At 76.2% G+C, this 22,242-nt stretch overlaps 12 non-coding genes across 12 annotated transcripts; all 12 read left to right on the top strand.

The window, feature by feature from the left end:
- The first annotated feature begins 1,444 nt into the window (after positions 1 to 1,444).
- LOC140597265 (5S ribosomal RNA) lies at positions 1,445 to 1,563 on the top strand. The gene has a single exon (XR_011999130.1). It is a non-coding gene; the product is annotated as a 5S ribosomal RNA (ribosomal RNA).
- A 1,646-nt stretch (positions 1,564 to 3,209) lies between these two features.
- Positions 3,210 to 3,328, top strand: LOC140597264 (5S ribosomal RNA). The gene has a single exon (XR_011999129.1). It is a non-coding gene; the product is annotated as a 5S ribosomal RNA (ribosomal RNA).
- Positions 3,329 to 4,996: 1,668 nt separating this feature from the next.
- LOC140597262 (5S ribosomal RNA) lies at positions 4,997 to 5,115 on the top strand. Its single transcript, XR_011999127.1, has one exon. It is a non-coding gene; the product is annotated as a 5S ribosomal RNA (ribosomal RNA).
- A 1,677-nt stretch (positions 5,116 to 6,792) lies between these two features.
- On the top strand, positions 6,793 to 6,911 carry LOC140597261 (5S ribosomal RNA). Its single transcript, XR_011999126.1, has one exon. It is a non-coding gene; the product is annotated as a 5S ribosomal RNA (ribosomal RNA).
- A 1,669-nt stretch (positions 6,912 to 8,580) lies between these two features.
- LOC140597260 (5S ribosomal RNA) lies at positions 8,581 to 8,699 on the top strand. The gene has a single exon (XR_011999125.1). It is a non-coding gene; the product is annotated as a 5S ribosomal RNA (ribosomal RNA).
- Positions 8,700 to 10,368: 1,669 nt separating this feature from the next.
- LOC140597259 (5S ribosomal RNA) lies at positions 10,369 to 10,487 on the top strand. Its single transcript, XR_011999124.1, has one exon. It is a non-coding gene; the product is annotated as a 5S ribosomal RNA (ribosomal RNA).
- Positions 10,488 to 12,156: 1,669 nt separating this feature from the next.
- On the top strand, positions 12,157 to 12,275 carry LOC140597258 (5S ribosomal RNA). Its single transcript, XR_011999123.1, has one exon. It is a non-coding gene; the product is annotated as a 5S ribosomal RNA (ribosomal RNA).
- A 1,646-nt stretch (positions 12,276 to 13,921) lies between these two features.
- On the top strand, positions 13,922 to 14,040 carry LOC140597257 (5S ribosomal RNA). The gene has a single exon (XR_011999122.1). It is a non-coding gene; the product is annotated as a 5S ribosomal RNA (ribosomal RNA).
- Positions 14,041 to 15,727: 1,687 nt separating this feature from the next.
- Positions 15,728 to 15,846, top strand: LOC140597256 (5S ribosomal RNA). Its single transcript, XR_011999121.1, has one exon. It is a non-coding gene; the product is annotated as a 5S ribosomal RNA (ribosomal RNA).
- Positions 15,847 to 17,492: 1,646 nt separating this feature from the next.
- On the top strand, positions 17,493 to 17,611 carry LOC140597255 (5S ribosomal RNA). Its single transcript, XR_011999120.1, has one exon. It is a non-coding gene; the product is annotated as a 5S ribosomal RNA (ribosomal RNA).
- Positions 17,612 to 19,296: 1,685 nt separating this feature from the next.
- On the top strand, positions 19,297 to 19,415 carry LOC140597254 (5S ribosomal RNA). Its single transcript, XR_011999119.1, has one exon. It is a non-coding gene; the product is annotated as a 5S ribosomal RNA (ribosomal RNA).
- A 1,688-nt stretch (positions 19,416 to 21,103) lies between these two features.
- LOC140597253 (5S ribosomal RNA) lies at positions 21,104 to 21,222 on the top strand. The gene has a single exon (XR_011999118.1). It is a non-coding gene; the product is annotated as a 5S ribosomal RNA (ribosomal RNA).
- The last annotated feature ends 1,020 nt before the right edge of the window (positions 21,223 to 22,242 follow it).

Here is a 22,242-nt window from a genome sequence, read left to right as displayed (position 1 = left end):
TGCACCACCTCCTCTTCCTCTCAAGCCCTTCACCCTCGCAGCCCGCCCTTCAAGCACACCCACCCACGTCCTAGCCGGCCGCGCGTCCCAGGGCGCCGCGGGGGCCCGAAGGCGGCCGACGGAGGGGACGGGGCGACAGCAGGAACCTCGGGGCCGGGGCGGGGAGGGGGCGGTCGCTGGGGGGAGCCGGGCGGGGGCTGGATCCCGTCTCCGCAGGCCTGCGAGCCCCTCCGGGGGGCCGGGGCGGGGCTTTGGGGGCCGGGGCCGGGGCCGGGGCCGGGGCCGGGCCCACCTGCGGGCCCTCCTCGCCCCGCCCCAATCTCCGCCCCCAGGCCCGCCCCCAGCCCCTAGCAATTCCCTGGCACCGCCCCCAGCCTCCAAGCCACCCAGCCACCCGCAACCCCCCCCACCTTCGGCCCGGGCCCGCCTGCACCTTCTCTCCGAAGGACATGCCCTGCCTCCCCCGCGGACCACCGTCCCTTCGGCCCTCAGCCACGACGTCCACGCTCCGCGGGCCCGGGACACCAGATGGCCCGACCGCCCGGGGCCTCAGGCCCCGTTGGCACCGGGCTGCGCGCTCCGCGGCCCCGCAACAGCCAAGGCCACAGCGACGCGGGGGCGGCCGGCACCCATGCCGAAAAGGGCCGCGCGCAACACAGCAAGAGACACAAGAGAGACTCGCTCCGCGCCTGGGCGTGGGCGCCGCGCACGCAACACAGGCACACGGTCCCGCGGCGGTTCGGCTGATGGGCAGGAATGGGGGCAGAACGGCATCCCTGACACCGTGGCTGCAGGGCCCGCGGCTGCCAGGGCTCCTAAGGCAGCTCCAGGGCCTGCGCCCCTCCGGCGGGGTGGCTGCCTCGCCCCCACAGGCCTTGTGGCCCAGCTCCGAGTGCCCGTGTCCCTCCGTCTGTGTGTGTGTGTGTGTGTGTGTCTGTCTGTCTGTCGTGGGCACCTGTGTCTGTGTCCCTGCCTGTCCGAGGATGGGGTCCGGCGGCGCGGGCGGCCCCGGCTTGGCTTTGAGCCAGGCCGGCTGAAGAACAGGAGAGGCCAGGGGTCGTCCGGAGCCGGCCGGCGCCGGCCCGCGGCACCCCCCCAGCCAGTGAGCGGTCCGAGGTGGGGCGGCGTGCCATCCGGGGAGCCGAGCGGCGGCGACGCGCCCGCCAGGCCGGGGACGGGAGCGCGCCCGGGCTCCGGCGACAGCCTCCGCTCCGGGGTGCGGGAGGCGTCTTGGCCCCCACCCCCCCCGCCCGGCCCGGGGCAGGCGCCCTCCGCCACCCCGGGCGCGGCGCGGGAGGCGGTCAGTCAATCAATCAGTCGGGCCGGCAGGCGAGCATGCAGGCGGGCTGGCGCGATCGGGCGGGCGGAGGGCTGAGGAGCGGCGGGCGCCTGGCCCGGAGAGGCGCAGAGCAGGCTCTTGGGGCGCCCAGCGGCAGCCGCGGACGTCTACGGCCATACCACCCTGAACGCGCCCGATCTCGTCTGATCTCGGAAGCTAAGCAGGGTCGGGCCTGGTTAGTACTTGGATGGGAGACCGCCTGGGAATACCGGGTGCTGTAGGCTTTTTTTCCTCGGCCTTTTGCCTGCCTTCCTGTCTGTCCCTTGGCCGCCAACGCCCCCTCGACCAACGCGGCGGCGGCGGCGGCGGCGGCGGCGGCGCCCCCCTCCGGGCGACCCGTGGCATGGCCCCCGCCCCGCCGGAAGCACCGCAGGGCGCCGCGGAGCACCGAGGGCGCCGGCTGCACGGGCAGGAGGCCACACACATGCACCACCTCCTCTTCCTCTCAAGCCCTTCACCCTCGCAGCCCGCCCTTCAAGCACACCCACCCACGTCCTAGCCGGCCGCGCGTCCCAGGGCGCCGCGGGGGCCCGAAGGCGGCCGACGGAGGGGACGGGGCGACAGCAGGAACCTCGGGGCCGGGGCGGGGAGGGGGCGGTCGCTGGGGGGAGCCGGGCGGGGGCTGGATCCCGTCTCCGCAGGCCTGCGAGCCCCTCCGGGGGGCCGGGGCGGGGCTTTGGGGGCCGGGGCCGGGGCGGGGCTTTGGGGGCCGGGGCCGGGGCCGGGGCCCTCCTCGCCCCGCCCCAATCTCCGCCCCCAGGCCCGCCCCCAGCCCCTAGCAATTCCCTGGCACCGCCCCCAGCCTCCAAGCCACCCAGCCACCCGCAACCCCCCCCACCTTCGGCCCGGGCCCGCCTGCACCTTCTCTCCGAAGGACATGCCCTGCCTCCCCCGCGGACCACCGTCCCTTCGGCCCTCAGCCACGACGTCCACGCTCCGCGGGCCCGGGACACCAGATGGCCCGACCGCCCGGGGCCTCAGGCCCCGTTGGCACCGGGCTGCGCGCTCCGCGGCCCCGCAACAGCCAAGGCCACAGCGACGCGGGGGCGGCCGGCACCCATGCCGAAAAGGGCCGCGCGCAACACAGCAAGAGACACAAGAGAGACTCGCTCCGCGCCTGGGCGTGGGCGCCGCGCACGCAACACAGGCACACGGTCCCGCGGCGGTTCGGCTGATGGGCAGGAATGGGGGCAGAACGGCATCCCTGACACCGTGGCTGCAGGGCCCGCGGCTGCCAGGGCTCCTAAGGCAGCTCCAGGGCCTGCGCCCCTCCGGCGGGGTGGCTGCCTCGCCCCCACAGGCCTTGTGGCCCAGCTCCGAGTGCCCGTGTCCCTCCGTCTGTGTGTGTGTGTGTGTGTGTCTGTCTGTCTGTCGTGGGCACCTGTGTCTGTGTCCCTGCCTGTCCGAGGATGGGGTCCGGCGGCGCGGGCGGCCCCGGCTTGGCTTTGAGCCAGGCCGGCTGAAGAACAGGAGAGGCCAGGGGTCGTCCGGAGCCGGCCGGCGCCGGCCCGCGGCACCCCCCCAGCCAGTGAGCGGTCCGAGGTGGGGCGGCGTGCCATCCGGGGAGCCGAGCGGCGGCGACGCGCCCGCCAGGCCGGGGACGGGAGCGCGCCCGGGCTCCGGCGACAGCCTCCGCTCCGGGGTGCGGGAGGCGTCTTGGCCCCCACCCCCCCCGCCCGGCCCGGGGCAGGCGCCCTCCGCCACCCCGGGCGCGGCGCGGGAGGCGGTCAGTCAATCAATCAGTCGGGCCGGCAGGCGAGCATGCAGGCGGGCTGGCGCGATCGGGCGGGCGGAGGGCTGAGGAGCGGCGGGCGCCTGGCCCGGAGAGGCGCAGAGCAGGCTCTTGGGGCGCCCAGCGGCAGCCGCGGACGTCTACGGCCATACCACCCTGAACGCGCCCGATCTCGTCTGATCTCGGAAGCTAAGCAGGGTCGGGCCTGGTTAGTACTTGGATGGGAGACCGCCTGGGAATACCGGGTGCTGTAGGCTTTTTTTCCTCGGCCTTTTGCCTGCCTTCCTGTCTGTCCCTTGGCCGCCAACGCCCCCTCGACCAACGCGGCGGCGGCGGCGGCGGCGGCGGCGGCGGCGGCGGCGGCGGCGGCGCCCCCCTCCGGGCGACCCGTGGCATGGCCCCCGCCCCGCCGGAAGCACCGCAGGGCGCCGCGGAGCACCGAGGGCGCCGGCTGCACGGGCAGGAGGCCACACACATGCACCACCTCCTCTTCCTCTCAAGCCCTTCACCCTCGCAGCCCGCCCTTCAAGCACACCCACCCACGTCCTAGCCGGCCGCGCGTCCCAGGGCGCCGCGGGGGCCCGAAGGCGGCCGACGGAGGGGACGGGGCGACAGCAGGAACCTCGGGGCCGGGGCGGGGAGGGGGCGGTCGCTGGGGGGAGCCGGGCGGGGGCTGGATCCCGTCTCCGCAGGCCTGCGAGCCCCTCCGGGGGGCCGGGGCGGGGCTTTGGGGGCCGGGGCCGGGGCGGGGCTTTGGGGGCCGGGGCCGGGGCCGGGGCCCTCCTCGCCCCGCCCCAATCTCCGCCCCCAGGCCCGCCCCCAGCCCCTAGCAATTCCCTGGCACCGCCCCCAGCCTCCAAGCCACCCAGCCACCCGCAACCCCCCCCACCTTCGGCCCGGGCCCGCCTGCACCTTCTCTCCGAAGGACATGCCCTGCCTCCCCCGCGGACCACCGTCCCTTCGGCCCTCAGCCACGACGTCCACGCTCCGCGGGCCCGGGACACCAGATGGCCCGACCGCCCGGGGCCTCAGGCCCCGTTGGCACCGGGCTGCGCGCTCCGCGGCCCCGCAACAGCCAAGGCCACAGCGACGCGGGGGCGGCCGGCACCCATGCCGAAAAGGGCCGCGCGCAACACAGCAAGAGACACAAGAGAGACTCGCTCCGCGCCTGGGCGTGGGCGCCGCGCACGCAACACAGGCACACGGTCCCGCGGCGGTTCGGCTGATGGGCAGGAATGGGGGCAGAACGGCATCCCTGACACCGTGGCTGCAGGGCCCGCGGCTGCCAGGGCTCCTAAGGCAGCTCCAGGGCCTGCGCCCCTCCGGCGGGGTGGCTGCCTCGCCCCCACAGGCCTTGTGGCCCAGCTCCGAGTGCCCGTGTCCCTCCGTCTGTGTGTGTGTGTGTGTGTGTGTGTCTGTCTGTCTGTCGTGGGCACCTGTGTCTGTGTCCCTGCCTGTCCGAGGATGGGGTCCGGCGGCGCGGGCGGCCCCGGCTTGGCTTTGAGCCAGGCCGGCTGAAGAACAGGAGAGGCCAGGGGTCGTCCGGAGCCGGCCGGCGCCGGCCCGCGGCACCCCCCCAGCCAGTGAGCGGTCCGAGGTGGGGCGGCGTGCCATCCGGGGAGCCGAGCGGCGGCGACGCGCCCGCCAGGCCGGGGACGGGAGCGCGCCCGGGCTCCGGCGACAGCCTCCGCTCCGGGGTGCGGGAGGCGTCTTGGCCCCCACCCCCCCCGCCCGGCCCGGGGCAGGCGCCCTCCGCCACCCCGGGCGCGGCGCGGGAGGCGGTCAGTCAATCAATCAGTCGGGCCGGCAGGCGAGCATGCAGGCGGGCTGGCGCGATCGGGCGGGCGGAGGGCTGAGGAGCGGCGGGCGCCTGGCCCGGAGAGGCGCAGAGCAGGCTCTTGGGGCGCCCAGCGGCAGCCGCGGACGTCTACGGCCATACCACCCTGAACGCGCCCGATCTCGTCTGATCTCGGAAGCTAAGCAGGGTCGGGCCTGGTTAGTACTTGGATGGGAGACCGCCTGGGAATACCGGGTGCTGTAGGCTTTTTTTCCTCGGCCTTTTGCCTGCCTTCCTGTCTGTCCCTTGGCCGCCAACGCCCCCTCGACCAACGCGGCGGCGGCGGCGGCGGCGGCGGCGGCGGCGGCGGCGGCGCCCCCCTCCGGGCGACCCGTGGCATGGCCCCCGCCCCGCCGGAAGCACCGCAGGGCGCCGCGGAGCACCGAGGGCGCCGGCTGCACGGGCAGGAGGCCACACACATGCACCACCTCCTCTTCCTCTCAAGCCCTTCACCCTCGCAGCCCGCCCTTCAAGCACACCCACCCACGTCCTAGCCGGCCGCGCGTCCCAGGGCGCCGCGGGGGCCCGAAGGCGGCCGACGGAGGGGACGGGGCGACAGCAGGAACCTCGGGGCCGGGGCGGGGAGGGGGCGGTCGCTGGGGGGAGCCGGGCGGGGGCTGGATCCCGTCTCCGCAGGCCTGCGAGCCCCTCCGGGGGGCCGGGGCGGGGCTTTGGGGGCCGGGGCCGGGGCGGGGCTTTGGGGGCCGGGGCCGGGGCCGGGGCCGGGCCCGCCTGCGGGCCCTCCTCGCCCCGCCCCAATCTCCGCCCCCAGGCCCGCCCCCAGCCCCTAGCAATTCCCTGGCACCGCCCCCAGCCTCCAAGCCACCCAGCCACCCGCAACCCCCCCCACCTTCGGCCCGGGCCCGCCTGCACCTTCTCTCCGAAGGACATGCCCTGCCTCCCCCGCGGACCACCGTCCCTTCGGCCCTCAGCCACGACGTCCACGCTCCGCGGGCCCGGGACACCAGATGGCCCGACCGCCCGGGGCCTCAGGCCCCGTTGGCACCGGGCTGCGCGCTCCGCGGCCCCGCAACAGCCAAGGCCACAGCGACGCGGGGGCGGCCGGCACCCATGCCGAAAAGGGCCGCGCGCAACACAGCAAGAGACACAAGAGAGACTCGCTCCGCGCCTGGGCGTGGGCGCCGCGCACGCAACACAGGCACACGGTCCCGCGGCGGTTCGGCTGATGGGCAGGAATGGGGGCAGAACGGCATCCCTGACACCGTGGCTGCAGGGCCCGCGGCTGCCAGGGCTCCTAAGGCAGCTCCAGGGCCTGCGCCCCTCCGGCGGGGTGGCTGCCTCGCCCCCACAGGCCTTGTGGCCCAGCTCCGAGTGCCCGTGTCCCTCCGTCTGTGTGTGTGTGTGTGTGTGTGTCTGTCTGTCTGTCGTGGGCACCTGTGTCTGTGTCCCTGCCTGTCCGAGGATGGGGTCCGGCGGCGCGGGCGGCCCCGGCTTGGCTTTGAGCCAGGCCGGCTGAAGAACAGGAGAGGCCAGGGGTCGTCCGGAGCCGGCCGGCGCCGGCCCGCGGCACCCCCCCAGCCAGTGAGCGGTCCGAGGTGGGGCGGCGTGCCATCCGGGGAGCCGAGCGGCGGCGACGCGCCCGCCAGGCCGGGGACGGGAGCGCGCCCGGGCTCCGGCGACAGCCTCCGCTCCGGGGTGCGGGAGGCGTCTTGGCCCCCACCCCCCCCGCCCGGCCCGGGGCAGGCGCCCTCCGCCACCCCGGGCGCGGCGCGGGAGGCGGTCAGTCAATCAATCAGTCGGGCCGGCAGGCGAGCATGCAGGCGGGCTGGCGCGATCGGGCGGGCGGAGGGCTGAGGAGCGGCGGGCGCCTGGCCCGGAGAGGCGCAGAGCAGGCTCTTGGGGCGCCCAGCGGCAGCCGCGGACGTCTACGGCCATACCACCCTGAACGCGCCCGATCTCGTCTGATCTCGGAAGCTAAGCAGGGTCGGGCCTGGTTAGTACTTGGATGGGAGACCGCCTGGGAATACCGGGTGCTGTAGGCTTTTTTTCCTCGGCCTTTTGCCTGCCTTCCTGTCTGTCCCTTGGCCGCCAACGCCCCCTCGACCAACGCGGCGGCGGCGGCGGCGGCGGCGGCGGCGGCGGCGGCGGCGGCGGCGGCGCCCCCCTCCGGGCGACCCGTGGCATGGCCCCCGCCCCGCCGGAAGCACCGCAGGGCGCCGCGGAGCACCGAGGGCGCCGGCTGCACGGGCAGGAGGCCACACACATGCACCACCTCCTCTTCCTCTCAAGCCCTTCACCCTCGCAGCCCGCCCTTCAAGCACACCCACCCACGTCCTAGCCGGCCGCGCGTCCCAGGGCGCCGCGGGGGCCCGAAGGCGGCCGACGGAGGGGACGGGGCGACAGCAGGAACCTCGGGGCCGGGGCGGGGAGGGGGCGGTCGCTGGGGGGAGCCGGGCGGGGGCTGGATCCCGTCTCCGCAGGCCTGCGAGCCCCTCCGGGGGGCCGGGGCGGGGCTTTGGGGGCCGGGGCCGGGGCGGGGCTTTGGGGGCCGGGGCCGGGGCCGGGGCCCTCCTCGCCCCGCCCCAATCTCCGCCCCCAGGCCCGCCCCCAGCCCCTAGCAATTCCCTGGCACCGCCCCCAGCCTCCAAGCCACCCAGCCACCCGCAACCCCCCCCACCTTCGGCCCGGGCCCGCCTGCACCTTCTCTCCGAAGGACATGCCCTGCCTCCCCCGCGGACCACCGTCCCTTCGGCCCTCAGCCACGACGTCCACGCTCCGCGGGCCCGGGACACCAGATGGCCCGACCGCCCGGGGCCTCAGGCCCCGTTGGCACCGGGCTGCGCGCTCCGCGGCCCCGCAACAGCCAAGGCCACAGCGACGCGGGGGCGGCCGGCACCCATGCCGAAAAGGGCCGCGCGCAACACAGCAAGAGACACAAGAGAGACTCGCTCCGCGCCTGGGCGTGGGCGCCGCGCACGCAACACAGGCACACGGTCCCGCGGCGGTTCGGCTGATGGGCAGGAATGGGGGCAGAACGGCATCCCTGACACCGTGGCTGCAGGGCCCGCGGCTGCCAGGGCTCCTAAGGCAGCTCCAGGGCCTGCGCCCCTCCGGCGGGGTGGCTGCCTCGCCCCCACAGGCCTTGTGGCCCAGCTCCGAGTGCCCGTGTCCCTCCGTCTGTGTGTGTGTGTGTGTGTGTGTCTGTCTGTCTGTCGTGGGCACCTGTGTCTGTGTCCCTGCCTGTCCGAGGATGGGGTCCGGCGGCGCGGGCGGCCCCGGCTTGGCTTTGAGCCAGGCCGGCTGAAGAACAGGAGAGGCCAGGGGTCGTCCGGAGCCGGCCGGCGCCGGCCCGCGGCACCCCCCCAGCCAGTGAGCGGTCCGAGGTGGGGCGGCGTGCCATCCGGGGAGCCGAGCGGCGGCGACGCGCCCGCCAGGCCGGGGACGGGAGCGCGCCCGGGCTCCGGCGACAGCCTCCGCTCCGGGGTGCGGGAGGCGTCTTGGCCCCCACCCCCCCCGCCCGGCCCGGGGCAGGCGCCCTCCGCCACCCCGGGCGCGGCGCGGGAGGCGGTCAGTCAATCAATCAGTCGGGCCGGCAGGCGAGCATGCAGGCGGGCTGGCGCGATCGGGCGGGCGGAGGGCTGAGGAGCGGCGGGCGCCTGGCCCGGAGAGGCGCAGAGCAGGCTCTTGGGGCGCCCAGCGGCAGCCGCGGACGTCTACGGCCATACCACCCTGAACGCGCCCGATCTCGTCTGATCTCGGAAGCTAAGCAGGGTCGGGCCTGGTTAGTACTTGGATGGGAGACCGCCTGGGAATACCGGGTGCTGTAGGCTTTTTTTCCTCGGCCTTTTGCCTGCCTTCCTGTCTGTCCCTTGGCCGCCAACGCCCCCTCGACCAACGCGGCGGCGGCGGCGGCGGCGGCGGCGGCGCCCCCCTCCGGGCAACCCGTGGCATGGCCCCCGCCCCGCCGGAAGCACCGCAGGGCGCCGCGGAGCACCGAGGGCGCCGGCTGCACGGGCAGGAGGCCACACACATGCACCACCTCCTCTTCCTCTCAAGCCCTTCACCCTCGCAGCCCGCCCTTCAAGCACACCCACCCACGTCCTAGCCGGCCGCGCGTCCCAGGGCGCCGCGGGGGCCCGAAGGCGGCCGACGGAGGGGACGGGGCGACAGCAGGAACCTCGGGGCCGGGGCGGGGAGGGGGCGGTCGCTGGGGGGAGCCGGGCGGGGGCTGGATCCCGTCTCCGCAGGCCTGCGAGCCCCTCCGGGGGGCCGGGGCGGGGCTTTGGGGGCCGGGGCCGGGGCGGGGCTTTGGGGGCCGGGGCCGGGGCCGGGGCCGGGCCCGCCTGCGGGCCCTCCTCGCCCCGCCCCAATCTCCGCCCCCAGGCCCGCCCCCAGCCCCTAGCAATTCCCTGGCACCGCCCCCAGCCTCCAAGCCACCCAGCCACCCGCAACCCCCCCCACCTTCGGCCCGGGCCCGCCTGCACCTTCTCTCCGAAGGACATGCCCTGCCTCCCCCGCGGACCACCGTCCCTTCGGCCCTCAGCCACGACGTCCACGCTCCGCGGGCCCGGGACACCAGATGGCCCGACCGCCCGGGGCCTCAGGCCCCGTTGGCACCGGGCTGCGCGCTCCGCGGCCCCGCAACAGCCAAGGCCACAGCGACGCGGGGGCGGCCGGCACCCATGCCGAAAAGGGCCGCGCGCAACACAGCAAGAGACACAAGAGAGACTCGCTCCGCGCCTGGGCGTGGGCGCCGCGCACGCAACACAGGCACACGGTCCCGCGGCGGTTCGGCTGATGGGCAGGAATGGGGGCAGAACGGCATCCCTGACACCGTGGCTGCAGGGCCCGCGGCTGCCAGGGCTCCTAAGGCAGCTCCAGGGCCTGCGCCCCTCCGGCGGGGTGGCTGCCTCGCCCCCACAGGCCTTGTGGCCCAGCTCCGAGTGCCCGTGTCCCTCCGTCTGTGTGTGTGTGTGTGTGTGTGTGTGTCTGTCTGTCTGTCGTGGGCACCTGTGTCTGTGTCCCTGCCTGTCCGAGGATGGGGTCCGGCGGCGCGGGCGGCCCCGGCTTGGCTTTGAGCCAGGCCGGCTGAAGAACAGGAGAGGCCAGGGGTCGTCCGGAGCCGGCCGGCGCCGGCCCGCGGCACCCCCCCAGCCAGTGAGCGGTCCGAGGTGGGGCGGCGTGCCATCCGGGGAGCCGAGCGGCGGCGACGCGCCCGCCAGGCCGGGGACGGGAGCGCGCCCGGGCTCCGGCGACAGCCTCCGCTCCGGGGTGCGGGAGGCGTCTTGGCCCCCACCCCCCCCGCCCGGCCCGGGGCAGGCGCCCTCCGCCACCCCGGGCGCGGCGCGGGAGGCGGTCAGTCAATCAATCAGTCGGGCCGGCAGGCGAGCATGCAGGCGGGCTGGCGCGATCGGGCGGGCGGAGGGCTGAGGAGCGGCGGGCGCCTGGCCCGGAGAGGCGCAGAGCAGGCTCTTGGGGCGCCCAGCGGCAGCCGCGGACGTCTACGGCCATACCACCCTGAACGCGCCCGATCTCGTCTGATCTCGGAAGCTAAGCAGGGTCGGGCCTGGTTAGTACTTGGATGGGAGACCGCCTGGGAATACCGGGTGCTGTAGGCTTTTTTTCCTCGGCCTTTTGCCTGCCTTCCTGTCTGTCCCTTGGCCGCCAACGCCCCCTCGACCAACGCGGCGGCGGCGGCGGCGGCGGCGGCGGCGGCGGCGGCGGCGGCGGCGGCGCCCCCCTCCGGGCGACCCGTGGCATGGCCCCCGCCCCGCCGGAAGCACCGCAGGGCGCCGCGGAGCACCGAGGGCGCCGGCTGCACGGGCAGGAGGCCACACACATGCACCACCTCCTCTTCCTCTCAAGCCCTTCACCCTCGCAGCCCGCCCTTCAAGCACACCCACCCACGTCCTAGCCGGCCGCGCGTCCCAGGGCGCCGCGGGGGCCCGAAGGCGGCCGACGGAGGGGACGGGGCGACAGCAGGAACCTCGGGGCCGGGGCGGGGAGGGGGCGGTCGCTGGGGGGAGCCGGGCGGGGGCTGGATCCCGTCTCCGCAGGCCTGCGAGCCCCTCCGGGGGGCCGGGGCGGGGCTTTGGGGGCCGGGGCCGGGGCGGGGCTTTGGGGGCCGGGGCCGGGGCCGGGGCCCTCCTCGCCCCGCCCCAATCTCCGCCCCCAGGCCCGCCCCCAGCCCCTAGCAATTCCCTGGCACCGCCCCCAGCCTCCAAGCCACCCAGCCACCCGCAACCCCCCCCACCTTCGGCCCGGGCCCGCCTGCACCTTCTCTCCGAAGGACATGCCCTGCCTCCCCCGCGGACCACCGTCCCTTCGGCCCTCAGCCACGACGTCCACGCTCCGCGGGCCCGGGACACCAGATGGCCCGACCGCCCGGGGCCTCAGGCCCCGTTGGCACCGGGCTGCGCGCTCCGCGGCCCCGCAACAGCCAAGGCCACAGCGACGCGGGGGCGGCCGGCACCCATGCCGAAAAGGGCCGCGCGCAACACAGCAAGAGACACAAGAGAGACTCGCTCCGCGCCTGGGCGTGGGCGCCGCGCACGCAACACAGGCACACGGTCCCGCGGCGGTTCGGCTGATGGGCAGGAATGGGGGCAGAACGGCATCCCTGACACCGTGGCTGCAGGGCCCGCGGCTGCCAGGGCTCCTAAGGCAGCTCCAGGGCCTGCGCCCCTCCGGCGGGGTGGCTGCCTCGCCCCCACAGGCCTTGTGGCCCAGCTCCGAGTGCCCGTGTCCCTCCGTCTGTGTGTGTGTGTGTGTGTGTGTCTGTCTGTCTGTCGTGGGCACCTGTGTCTGTGTCCCTGCCTGTCCGAGGATGGGGTCCGGCGGCGCGGGCGGCCCCGGCTTGGCTTTGAGCCAGGCCGGCTGAAGAACAGGAGAGGCCAGGGGTCGTCCGGAGCCGGCCGGCGCCGGCCCGCGGCACCCCCCCAGCCAGTGAGCGGTCCGAGGTGGGGCGGCGTGCCATCCGGGGAGCCGAGCGGCGGCGACGCGCCCGCCAGGCCGGGGACGGGAGCGCGCCCGGGCTCCGGCGACAGCCTCCGCTCCGGGGTGCGGGAGGCGTCTTGGCCCCCACCCCCCCCGCCCGGCCCGGGGCAGGCGCCCTCCGCCACCCCGGGCGCGGCGCGGGAGGCGGTCAGTCAATCAATCAGTCGGGCCGGCAGGCGAGCATGCAGGCGGGCTGGCGCGATCGGGCGGGCGGAGGGCTGAGGAGCGGCGGGCGCCTGGCCCGGAGAGGCGCAGAGCAGGCTCTTGGGGCGCCCAGCGGCAGCCGCGGACGTCTACGGCCATACCACCCTGAACGCGCCCGATCTCGTCTGATCTCGGAAGCTAAGCAGGGTCGGGCCTGGTTAGTACTTGGATGGGAGACCGCCTGGGAATACCGGGTGCTGTAGGCTTTTTTTCCTCGGCCTTTTGCCTGCCTTCCTGTCTGTCCCTTGGCCGCCAACGCCCCCTCGACCAACGCGGCGGCGGCGGCGGCGGCGGCGGCGGCGCCCCCCTCCGGGCGACCCGTGGCATGGCCCCCGCCCCGCCGGAAGCACCGCAGGGCGCCGCGGAGCACCGAGGGCGCCGGCTGCACGGGCAGGAGGCCACACACATGCACCACCTCCTCTTCCTCTCAAGCCCTTCACCCTCGCAGCCCGCCCTTCAAGCACACCCACCCACGTCCTAGCCGGCCGCGCGTCCCAGGGCGCCGCGGGGGCCCGAAGGCGGCCGACGGAGGGGACGGGGCGACAGCAGGAACCTCGGGGCCGGGGCGGGGAGGGGGCGGTCGCTGGGGGGAGCCGGGCGGGGGCTGGATCCCGTCTCCGCAGGCCTGCGAGCCCCTCCGGGGGGCCGGGGCGGGGCTTTGGGGGCCGGGGCCGGGGCGGGGCTTTGGGGGCCGGGGCCGGGGCCGGGGCCCTCCTCGCCCCGCCCCAATCTCCGCCCCCAGGCCCGCCCCCAGCCCCTAGCAATTCCCTGGCACCGCCCCCAGCCTCCAAGCCACCCAGCCACCCGCAACCCCCCCCACCTTCGGCCCGGGCCCGCCTGCACCTTCTCTCCGAAGGACATGCCCTGCCTCCCCCGCGGACCACCGTCCCTTCGGCCCTCAGCCACGACGTCCACGCTCCGCGGGCCCGGGACACCAGATGGCCCGACCGCCCGGGGCCTCAGGCCCCGTTGGCACCGGGCTGCGCGCTCCGCGGCCCCGCAACAGCCAAGGCCACAGCGACGCGGGGGCGGCCGGCACCCATGCCGAAAAGGGCCGCGCGCAACACAGCAAGAGACACAAGAGAGACTCGCTCCGCGCCTGGGCGTGGGCGCCGCGCACGCAACACAGGCACACGGTCCCGCGGCGGTTCGGCTGATGGGCAGGAATGGGGGCAGAACGGCATCCCTGACACCGTGGCTGCAGGGCCCGCGGCTGCCAGGGCTCCTAAGGCAGCTCCAGGGCCTGCGCCCCTCCGGCGGGGTGGCTGCCTCGCCCCCACAGGCCTTGTGGCCCAGCTCCGAGTGCCCGTGTCCCTCCGTCTGTGTGTGTGTGTGTGTGTGTCTGTCTGTCTGTCGTGGGCACCTGTGTCTGTGTCCCTGCCTGTCCGAGGATGGGGTCCGGCGGCGCGGGCGGCCCCGGCTTGGCTTTGAGCCAGGCCGGCTGAAGAACAGGAGAGGCCAGGGGTCGTCCGGAGCCGGCCGGCGCCGGCCCGCGGCACCCCCCCAGCCAGTGAGCGGTCCGAGGTGGGGCGGCGTGCCATCCGGGGAGCCGAGCGGCGGCGACGCGCCCGCCAGGCCGGGGACGGGAGCGCGCCCGGGCTCCGGCGACAGCCTCCGCTCCGGGGTGCGGGAGGCGTCTTGGCCCCCACCCCCCCCGCCCGGCCCGGGGCAGGCGCCCTCCGCCACCCCGGGCGCGGCGCGGGAGGCGGTCAGTCAATCAATCAGTCGGGCCGGCAGGCGAGCATGCAGGCGGGCTGGCGCGATCGGGCGGGCGGAGGGCTGAGGAGCGGCGGGCGCCTGGCCCGGAGAGGCGCAGAGCAGGCTCTTGGGGCGCCCAGCGGCAGCCGCGGACGTCTACGGCCATACCACCCTGAACGCGCCCGATCTCGTCTGATCTCGGAAGCTAAGCAGGGTCGGGCCTGGTTAGTACTTGGATGGGAGACCGCCTGGGAATACCGGGTGCTGTAGGCTTTTTTTCCTCGGCCTTTTGCCTGCCTTCCTGTCTGTCCCTTGGCCGCCAACGCCCCCTCGACCAACGCGGCGGCGGCGGCGGCGGCGGCGGCGGCGGCGGCGGCGGCGGCGGCGGCGCCCCCTCCGGGCGACCCGTGGCATGGCCCCCGCCCCGCCGGAAGCACCGCAGGGCGCCGCGGAGCACCGAGGGCGCCGGCTGCACGGGCAGGAGGCCACACACATGCACCACCTCCTCTTCCTCTCAAGCCCTTCACCCTCGCAGCCCGCCCTTCAAGCACACCCACCCACGTCCTAGCCGGCCGCGCGTCCCAGGGCGCCGCGGGGGCCCGAAGGCGGCCGACGGAGGGGACGGGGCGACAGCAGGAACCTCGGGGCCGGGGCGGGGAGGGGGCGGTCGCTGGGGGGAGCCGGGCGGGGGCTGGATCCCGTCTCCGCAGGCCTGCGAGCCCCTCCGGGGGGCCGGGGCGGGGCTTTGGGGGCCGGGGCCGGGGCGGGGCTTTGGGGGCCGGGGCCGGGGCCGGGGCCGGGCCCGCCTGCGGGCCCTCCTCGCCCCGCCCCAATCTCCGCCCCCAGGCCCGCCCCCAGCCCCTAGCAATTCCCTGGCACCGCCCCCAGCCTCCAAGCCACCCAGCCACCCGCAACCCCCCCCACCTTCGGCCCGGGCCCGCCTGCACCTTCTCTCCGAAGGACATGCCCTGCCTCCCCCGCGGACCACCGTCCCTTCGGCCCTCAGCCACGACGTCCACGCTCCGCGGGCCCGGGACACCAGATGGCCCGACCGCCCGGGGCCTCAGGCCCCGTTGGCACCGGGCTGCGCGCTCCGCGGCCCCGCAACAGCCAAGGCCACAGCGACGCGGGGGCGGCCGGCACCCATGCCGAAAAGGGCCGCGCGCAACACAGCAAGAGACACAAGAGAGACTCGCTCCGCGCCTGGGCGTGGGCGCCGCGCACGCAACACAGGCACACGGTCCCGCGGCGGTTCGGCTGATGGGCAGGAATGGGGGCAGAACGGCATCCCTGACACCGTGGCTGCAGGGCCCGCGGCTGCCAGGGCTCCTAAGGCAGCTCCAGGGCCTGCGCCCCTCCGGCGGGGTGGCTGCCTCGCCCCCACAGGCCTTGTGGCCCAGCTCCGAGTGCCCGTGTCCCTCCGTCTGTGTGTGTGTGTGTGTGTGTGTGTCTGTCTGTCTGTCGTGGGCACCTGTGTCTGTGTCCCTGCCTGTCCGAGGATGGGGTCCGGCGGCGCGGGCGGCCCCGGCTTGGCTTTGAGCCAGGCCGGCTGAAGAACAGGAGAGGCCAGGGGTCGTCCGGAGCCGGCCGGCGCCGGCCCGCGGCACCCCCCCAGCCAGTGAGCGGTCCGAGGTGGGGCGGCGTGCCATCCGGGGAGCCGAGCGGCGGCGACGCGCCCGCCAGGCCGGGGACGGGAGCGCGCCCGGGCTCCGGCGACAGCCTCCGCTCCGGGGTGCGGGAGGCGTCTTGGCCCCCACCCCCCCCGCCCGGCCCGGGGCAGGCGCCCTCCGCCACCCCGGGCGCGGCGCGGGAGGCGGTCAGTCAATCAATCAGTCGGGCCGGCAGGCGAGCATGCAGGCGGGCTGGCGCGATCGGGCGGGCGGAGGGCTGAGGAGCGGCGGGCGCCTGGCCCGGAGAGGCGCAGAGCAGGCTCTTGGGGCGCCCAGCGGCAGCCGCGGACGTCTACGGCCATACCACCCTGAACGCGCCCGATCTCGTCTGATCTCGGAAGCTAAGCAGGGTCGGGCCTGGTTAGTACTTGGATGGGAGACCGCCTGGGAATACCGGGTGCTGTAGGCTTTTTTTCCTCGGCCTTTTGCCTGCCTTCCTGTCTGTCCCTTGGCCGCCAACGCCCCCTCGACCAACGCGGCGGCGGCGGCGGCGGCGGCGGCGGCGCCCCCCTCCGGGCGACCCGTGGCATGGCCCCCGCCCCGCCGGAAGCACCGCAGGGCGCCGCGGAGCACCGAGGGCGCCGGCTGCACGGGCAGGAGGCCACACACATGCACCACCTCCTCTTCCTCTCAAGCCCTTCACCCTCGCAGCCCGCCCTTCAAGCACACCCACCCACGTCCTAGCCGGCCGCGCGTCACAGGGCGCCGCGGGGGCCCGAAGGCGGCCGACGGAGGGGACGGGGCGACAGCAGGAACCTCGGGGCCGGGGCGGGGAGGGGGCGGTCGCTGGGGGGAGCCGGGCGGGGGCTGGATCCCGTCTCCGCAGGCCTGCGAGCCCCTCCGGGGGGCCGGGGCGGGGCTTTGGGGGCCGGGGCCGGGGCGGGGCTTTGGGGGCCGGGGCCGGGGCCGGGGCCCTCCTCGCCCCGCCCCAATCTCCGCCCCCAGGCCCGCCCCCAGCCCCTAGCAATTCCCTGGCACCGCCCCCAGCCTCCAAGCCACCCAGCCACCCGCAACCCCCCCCACCTTCGGCCCGGGCCCGCCTGCACCTTCTCTCCGAAGGACATGCCCTGCCTCCCCCGCGGACCACCGTCCCTTCGGCCCTCAGCCACGACGTCCACGCTCCGCGGGCCCGGGACACCAGATGGCCCGACCGCCCGGGGCCTCAGGCCCCGTTGGCACCGGGCTGCGCGCTCCGCGGCCCCGCAACAGCCAAGGCCACAGCGACGCGGGGGCGGCCGGCACCCATGCCGAAAAGGGCCGCGCGCAACACAGCAAGAGACACAAGAGAGACTCGCTCCGCGCCTGGGCGTGGGCGCCGCGCACGCAACACAGGCACACGGTCCCGCGGCGGTTCGGCTGATGGGCAGGAATGGGGGCAGAACGGCATCCCTGACACCGTGGCTGCAGGGCCCGCGGCTGCCAGGGCTCCTAAGGCAGCTCCAGGGCCTGCGCCCCTCCGGCGGGGTGGCTGCCTCGCCCCCACAGGCCTTGTGGCCCAGCTCCGAGTGCCCGTGTCCCTCCGTCTGTGTGTGTGTGTGTGTGTGTCTGTCTGTCTGTCGTGGGCACCTGTGTCTGTGTCCCTGCCTGTCCGAGGATGGGGTCCGGCGGCGCGGGCGGCCCCGGCTTGGCTTTGAGCCAGGCCGGCTGAAGAACAGGAGAGGCCAGGGGTCGTCCGGAGCCGGCCGGCGCCGGCCCGCGGCACCCCCCCAGCCAGTGAGCGGTCCGAGGTGGGGCGGCGTGCCATCCGGGGAGCCGAGCGGCGGCGACGCGCCCGCCAGGCCGGGGACGGGAGCGCGCCCGGGCTCCGGCGACAGCCTCCGCTCCGGGGTGCGGGAGGCGTCTTGGCCCCCACCCCCCCCGCCCGGCCCGGGGCAGGCGCCCTCCGCCACCCCGGGCGCGGCGCGGGAGGCGGTCAGTCAATCAATCAGTCGGGCCGGCAGGCGAGCATGCAGGCGGGCTGGCGCGATCGGGCGGGCGGAGGGCTGAGGAGCGGCGGGCGCCTGGCCCGGAGAGGCGCAGAGCAGGCTCTTGGGGCGCCCAGCGGCAGCCGCGGACGTCTACGGCCATACCACCCTGAACGCGCCCGATCTCGTCTGATCTCGGAAGCTAAGCAGGGTCGGGCCTGGTTAGTACTTGGATGGGAGACCGCCTGGGAATACCGGGTGCTGTAGGCTTTTTTTCCTCGGCCTTTTGCCTGCCTTCCTGTCTGTCCCTTGGCCGCCAACGCCCCCTCGACCAACGCGGCGGCGGCGGCGGCGGCGGCGGCGGCGGCGGCGGCGGCGGCGGCGCCCCCCTCCGGGCGACCCGTGGCATGGCCCCCGCCCCGCTGGAAGCACCGCAGGGCGCCGCGGAGCACCGAGGGCGCCGGCTGCACGGGCAGGAGGCCACACACATGCACCACCTCCTCTTCCTCTCAAGCCCTTCACCCTCGCAGCCCGCCCTTCAAGCACACCCACCCACGTCCTAGCCGGCCGCGCGTCCCAGGGCGCCGCGGGGGCCCGAAGGCGGCCGACGGAGGGGACGGGGCGACAGCAGGAACCTCGGGGCCGGGGCGGGGAGGGGGCGGTCGCTGGGGGGAGCCGGGCGGGGGCTGGATCCCGTCTCCGCAGGCCTGCGAGCCCCTCCGGGGGGCCGGGGCGGGGCTTTGGGGGCCGGGGCCGGGGCGGGGCTTTGGGGGCCGGGGCCGGGGCCGGGGCCGGGCCCGCCTGCGGGCCCTCCTCGCCCCGCCCCAATCTCCGCCCCCAGGCCCGCCCCCAGCCCCTAGCAATTCCCTGGCACCGCCCCCAGCCTCCAAGCCACCCAGCCACCCGCAACCCCCCCCACCTTCGGCCCGGGCCCGCCTGCACCTTCTCTCCGAAGGACATGCCCTGCCTCCCCCGCGGACCACCGTCCCTTCGGCCCTCAGCCACGACGTCCACGCTCCGCGGGCCCGGGACACCAGATGGCCCGACCGCCCGGGGCCTCAGGCCCCGTTGGCACCGGGCTGCGCGCTCCGCGGCCCCGCAACAGCCAAGGCCACAGCGACGCGGGGGCGGCCGGCACCCATGCCGAAAAGGGCCGCGCGCAACACAGCAAGAGACACAAGAGAGACTCGCTCCGCGCCTGGGCGTGGGCGCCGCGCACGCAACACAGGCACACGGTCCCGCGGCGGTTCGGCTGATGGGCAGGAATGGGGGCAGAACGGCATCCCTGACACCGTGGCTGCAGGGCCCGCGGCTGCCAGGGCTCCTAAGGCAGCTCCAGGGCCTGCGCCCCTCCGGCGGGGTGGCTGCCTCGCCCCCACAGGCCTTGTGGCCCAGCTCCGAGTGCCCGTGTCCCTCCGTCTGTGTGTGTGTGTGTGTGTGTGTGTCTGTCTGTCTGTCGTGGGCACCTGTGTCTGTGTCCCTGCCTGTCCGAGGATGGGGTCCGGCGGCGCGGGCGGCCCCGGCTTGGCTTTGAGCCAGGCCGGCTGAAGAACAGGAGAGGCCAGGGGTCGTCCGGAGCCGGCCGGCGCCGGCCCGCGGCACCCCCCCAGCCAGTGAGCGGTCCGAGGTGGGGCGGCGTGCCATCCGGGGAGCCGAGCGGCGGCGACGCGCCCGCCAGGCCGGGGACGGGAGCGCGCCCGGGCTCCGGCGACAGCCTCCGCTCCGGGGTGCGGGAGGCGTCTTGGCCCCCACCCCCCCCGCCCGGCCCGGGGCAGGCGCCCTCCGCCACCCCGGGCGCGGCGCGGGAGGCGGTCAGTCAATCAATCAGTCGGGCCGGCAGGCGAGCATGCAGGCGGGCTGGCGCGATCGGGCGGGCGGAGGGCTGAGGAGCGGCGGGCGCCTGGCCCGGAGAGGCGCAGAGCAGGCTCTTGGGGCGCCCAGCGGCAGCCGCGGACGTCTACGGCCATACCACCCTGAACGCGCCCGATCTCGTCTGATCTCGGAAGCTAAGCAGGGTCGGGCCTGGTTAGTACTTGGATGGGAGACCGCCTGGGAATACCGGGTGCTGTAGGCTTTTTTTCCTCGGCCTTTTGCCTGCCTTCCTGTCTGTCCCTTGGCCGCCAACGCCCCCTCGACCAACGCGGCGGCGGCGGCGGCGGCGGCGGCGGCGGCGGCGGCGGCGGCGGCGGCGCCCCCCTCCGGGCGACCCGTGGCATGGCCCCCGCCCCGCCGGAAGCACCGCAGGGCGCCGCGGAGCACCGAGGGCGCCGGCTGCACGGGCAGGAGGCCACACACATGCACCACCTCCTCTTCCTCTCAAGCCCTTCACCCTCGCAGCCCGCCCTTCAAGCACACCCACCCACGTCCTAGCCGGCCGCGCGTCCCAGGGCGCCGCGGGGGCCCGAAGGCGGCCGACGGAGGGGACGGGGCGACAGCAGGAACCTCGGGGCCGGGGCGGGGAGGGGGCGGTCGCTGGGGGGAGCCGGGCGGGGGCTGGATCCCGTCTCCGCAGGCCTGCGAGCCCCTCCGGGGGGCCGGGGCGGGGCTTTGGGGGCCGGGGCCGGGGCGGGGCTTTGGGGGCCGGGGCCGGGGCCGGGGCCGGGCCCGCCTGCGGGCCCTCCTCGCCCCGCCCCAATCTCCGCCCCCAGGCCCGCCCCCAGCCCCTAGCAATTCCCTGGCACCGCCCCCAGCCTCCAAGCCACCCAGCCACCCGCAACCCCCCCCACCTTCGGCCCGGGCCCGCCTGCACCTTCTCTCCGAAGGACATGCCCTGCCTCCCCCGCGGACCACCGTCCCTTCGGCCCTCAGCCACGACGTCCACGCTCCGCGGGCCCGGGACACCAGATGGCCCGACCGCCCGGGGCCTCAGGCCCCGTTGGCACCGGGCTGCGCGCTCCGCGGCCCCGCAACAGCCAAGGCCACAGCGACGCGGGGGCGGCCGGCACCCATGCCGAAAAGGGCCGCGCGCAACACAGCAAGAGACACAAGAGAGACTCGCTCCGCGCCTGGGCGTGGGCGCCGCGCACGCAACACAGGCACACGGTCCCGCGGCGGTTCGGCTGATGGGCAGGAATGGGGGCAGAACGGCATCCCTGACACCGTGGCTGCAGGGCCCGCGGCTGCCAGGGCTCCTAAGGCAGCTCCAGGGCCTGCGCCCCTCCGGCGGGGTGGCTGCCTCGCCCCCACAGGCCTTGTGGCCCAGCTCCGAGTGCCCGTGTCCCTCCGTCTGTGTGTGTGTGTGTGTGTGTGTGTCTGTCTGTCTGTCGTGGGCACCTGTGTCTGTGTCCCTGCCTGTCCGAGGATGGGGTCCGGCGGCGCGGGCGGCCCCGGCTTGGCTTTGAGCCAGGCCGGCTGAAGAACAGGAGAGGCCAGGGGTCGTCCGGAGCCGGCCGGCGCCGGCCCGCGGCACCCCCCCAGCCAGTGAGCGGTCCGAGGTGGGGCGGCGTGCCATCCGGGGAGCCGAGCGGCGGCGACGCGCCCGCCAGGCCGGGGACGGGAGCGCGCCCGGGCTCCGGCGACAGCCTCCGCTCCGGGGTGCGGGAGGCGTCTTGGCCCCCACCCCCCCCGCCCGGCCCGGGGCAGGCGCCCTCCGCCACCCCGGGCGCGGCGCGGGAGGCGGTCAGTCAATCAATCAGTCGGGCCGGCAGGCGAGCATGCAGGCGGGCTGGCGCGATCGGGCGGGCGGAGGGCTGAGGAGCGGCGGGCGCCTGGCCCGGAGAGGCGCAGAGCAGGCTCTTGGGGCGCCCAGCGGCAGCCGCGGACGTCTACGGCCATACCACCCTGAACGCGCCCGATCTCGTCTGATCTCGGAAGCTAAGCAGGGTCGGGCCTGGTTAGTACTTGGATGGGAGACCGCCTGGGAATACCGGGTGCTGTAGGCTTTTTTTCCTCGGCCTTTTGCCTGCCTTCCTGTCTGTCCCTTGGCCGCCAACGCCCCCTCGACCAACGCGGCGGCGGCGGCGGCGGCGGCGGCGGCGGCGGCGGCGGCGGCGGCGGCGCCCCCCTCCGGGCGACCCGTGGCATGGCCCCCGCCCCGCCGGAAGCACCGCAGGGCGCCGCGGAGCACCGAGGGCGCCGGCTGCACGGGCAGGAGGCCACACACATGCACCACCTCCTCTTCCTCTCAAGCCCTTCACCCTCGCAGCCCGCCCTTCAAGCACACCCACCCACGTCCTAGCCGGCCGCGCGTCCCAGGGCGCCGCGGGGGCCCGAAGGCGGCCGACGGAGGGGACGGGGCGACAGCAGGAACCTCGGGGCCGGGGCGGGGAGGGGGCGGTCGCTGGGGGGAGCCGGGCGGGGGCTGGATCCCGTCTCCGCAGGCCTGCGAGCCCCTCCGGGGGGCCGGGGCGGGGCTTTGGGGGCCGGGGCCGGGGCGGGGCTTTGGGGGCCGGGGCCGGGGCCGGGGCCGGGCCCGCCTGCGGGCCCTCCTCGCCCCGCCCCAATCTCCGCCCCCAGGCCCGCCCCCAGCCCCTAGCAATTCCCTGGCACCGCCCCCAGCCTCCAAGCCACCCAGCCACCCGCAACCCCCCCCACCTTCGGCCCGGGCCCGCCTGCACCTTCTCTCCGAAGGACATGCCCTGCCTCCCCCGCGGACCACCGTCCCTTCGGCCCTCAGCCACGACGTCCACGCTCCGCGGGCCCGGGACACCAGATGGCCCGACCGCCCGGGGCCTCAGGCCCCGTTGGCACCGGGCTGCGCGCTCCGCGGCCCCGCAACAGCCAAGGCCACAGCGACGCGGGGGCGGCCGGCACCCATGCCGAAAAGGGCCGCGCGCAACACAGCAAGAGACACAAGAGAGACTCGCTCCGCGCCTGGGCGTGGGCGCCGCGCACGCAACACAGGCACACGGTCCCGCGGCGGTTCGGCTGATGGGCAGGAATGGGGGCAGAACGGCATCCCT

Source organism: Vulpes vulpes, unplaced genomic scaffold (genome assembly GCF_048418805.1).
Source record: "Vulpes vulpes isolate BD-2025 unplaced genomic scaffold, VulVul3 u000000724, whole genome shotgun sequence".
NCBI lineage: Eukaryota > Metazoa > Chordata > Mammalia > Carnivora > Canidae > Vulpes > Vulpes vulpes.
The sequence above is the reverse complement of the archived record's forward strand: the minus strand, read 5'-3'. Positions and strand labels throughout refer to the sequence as shown.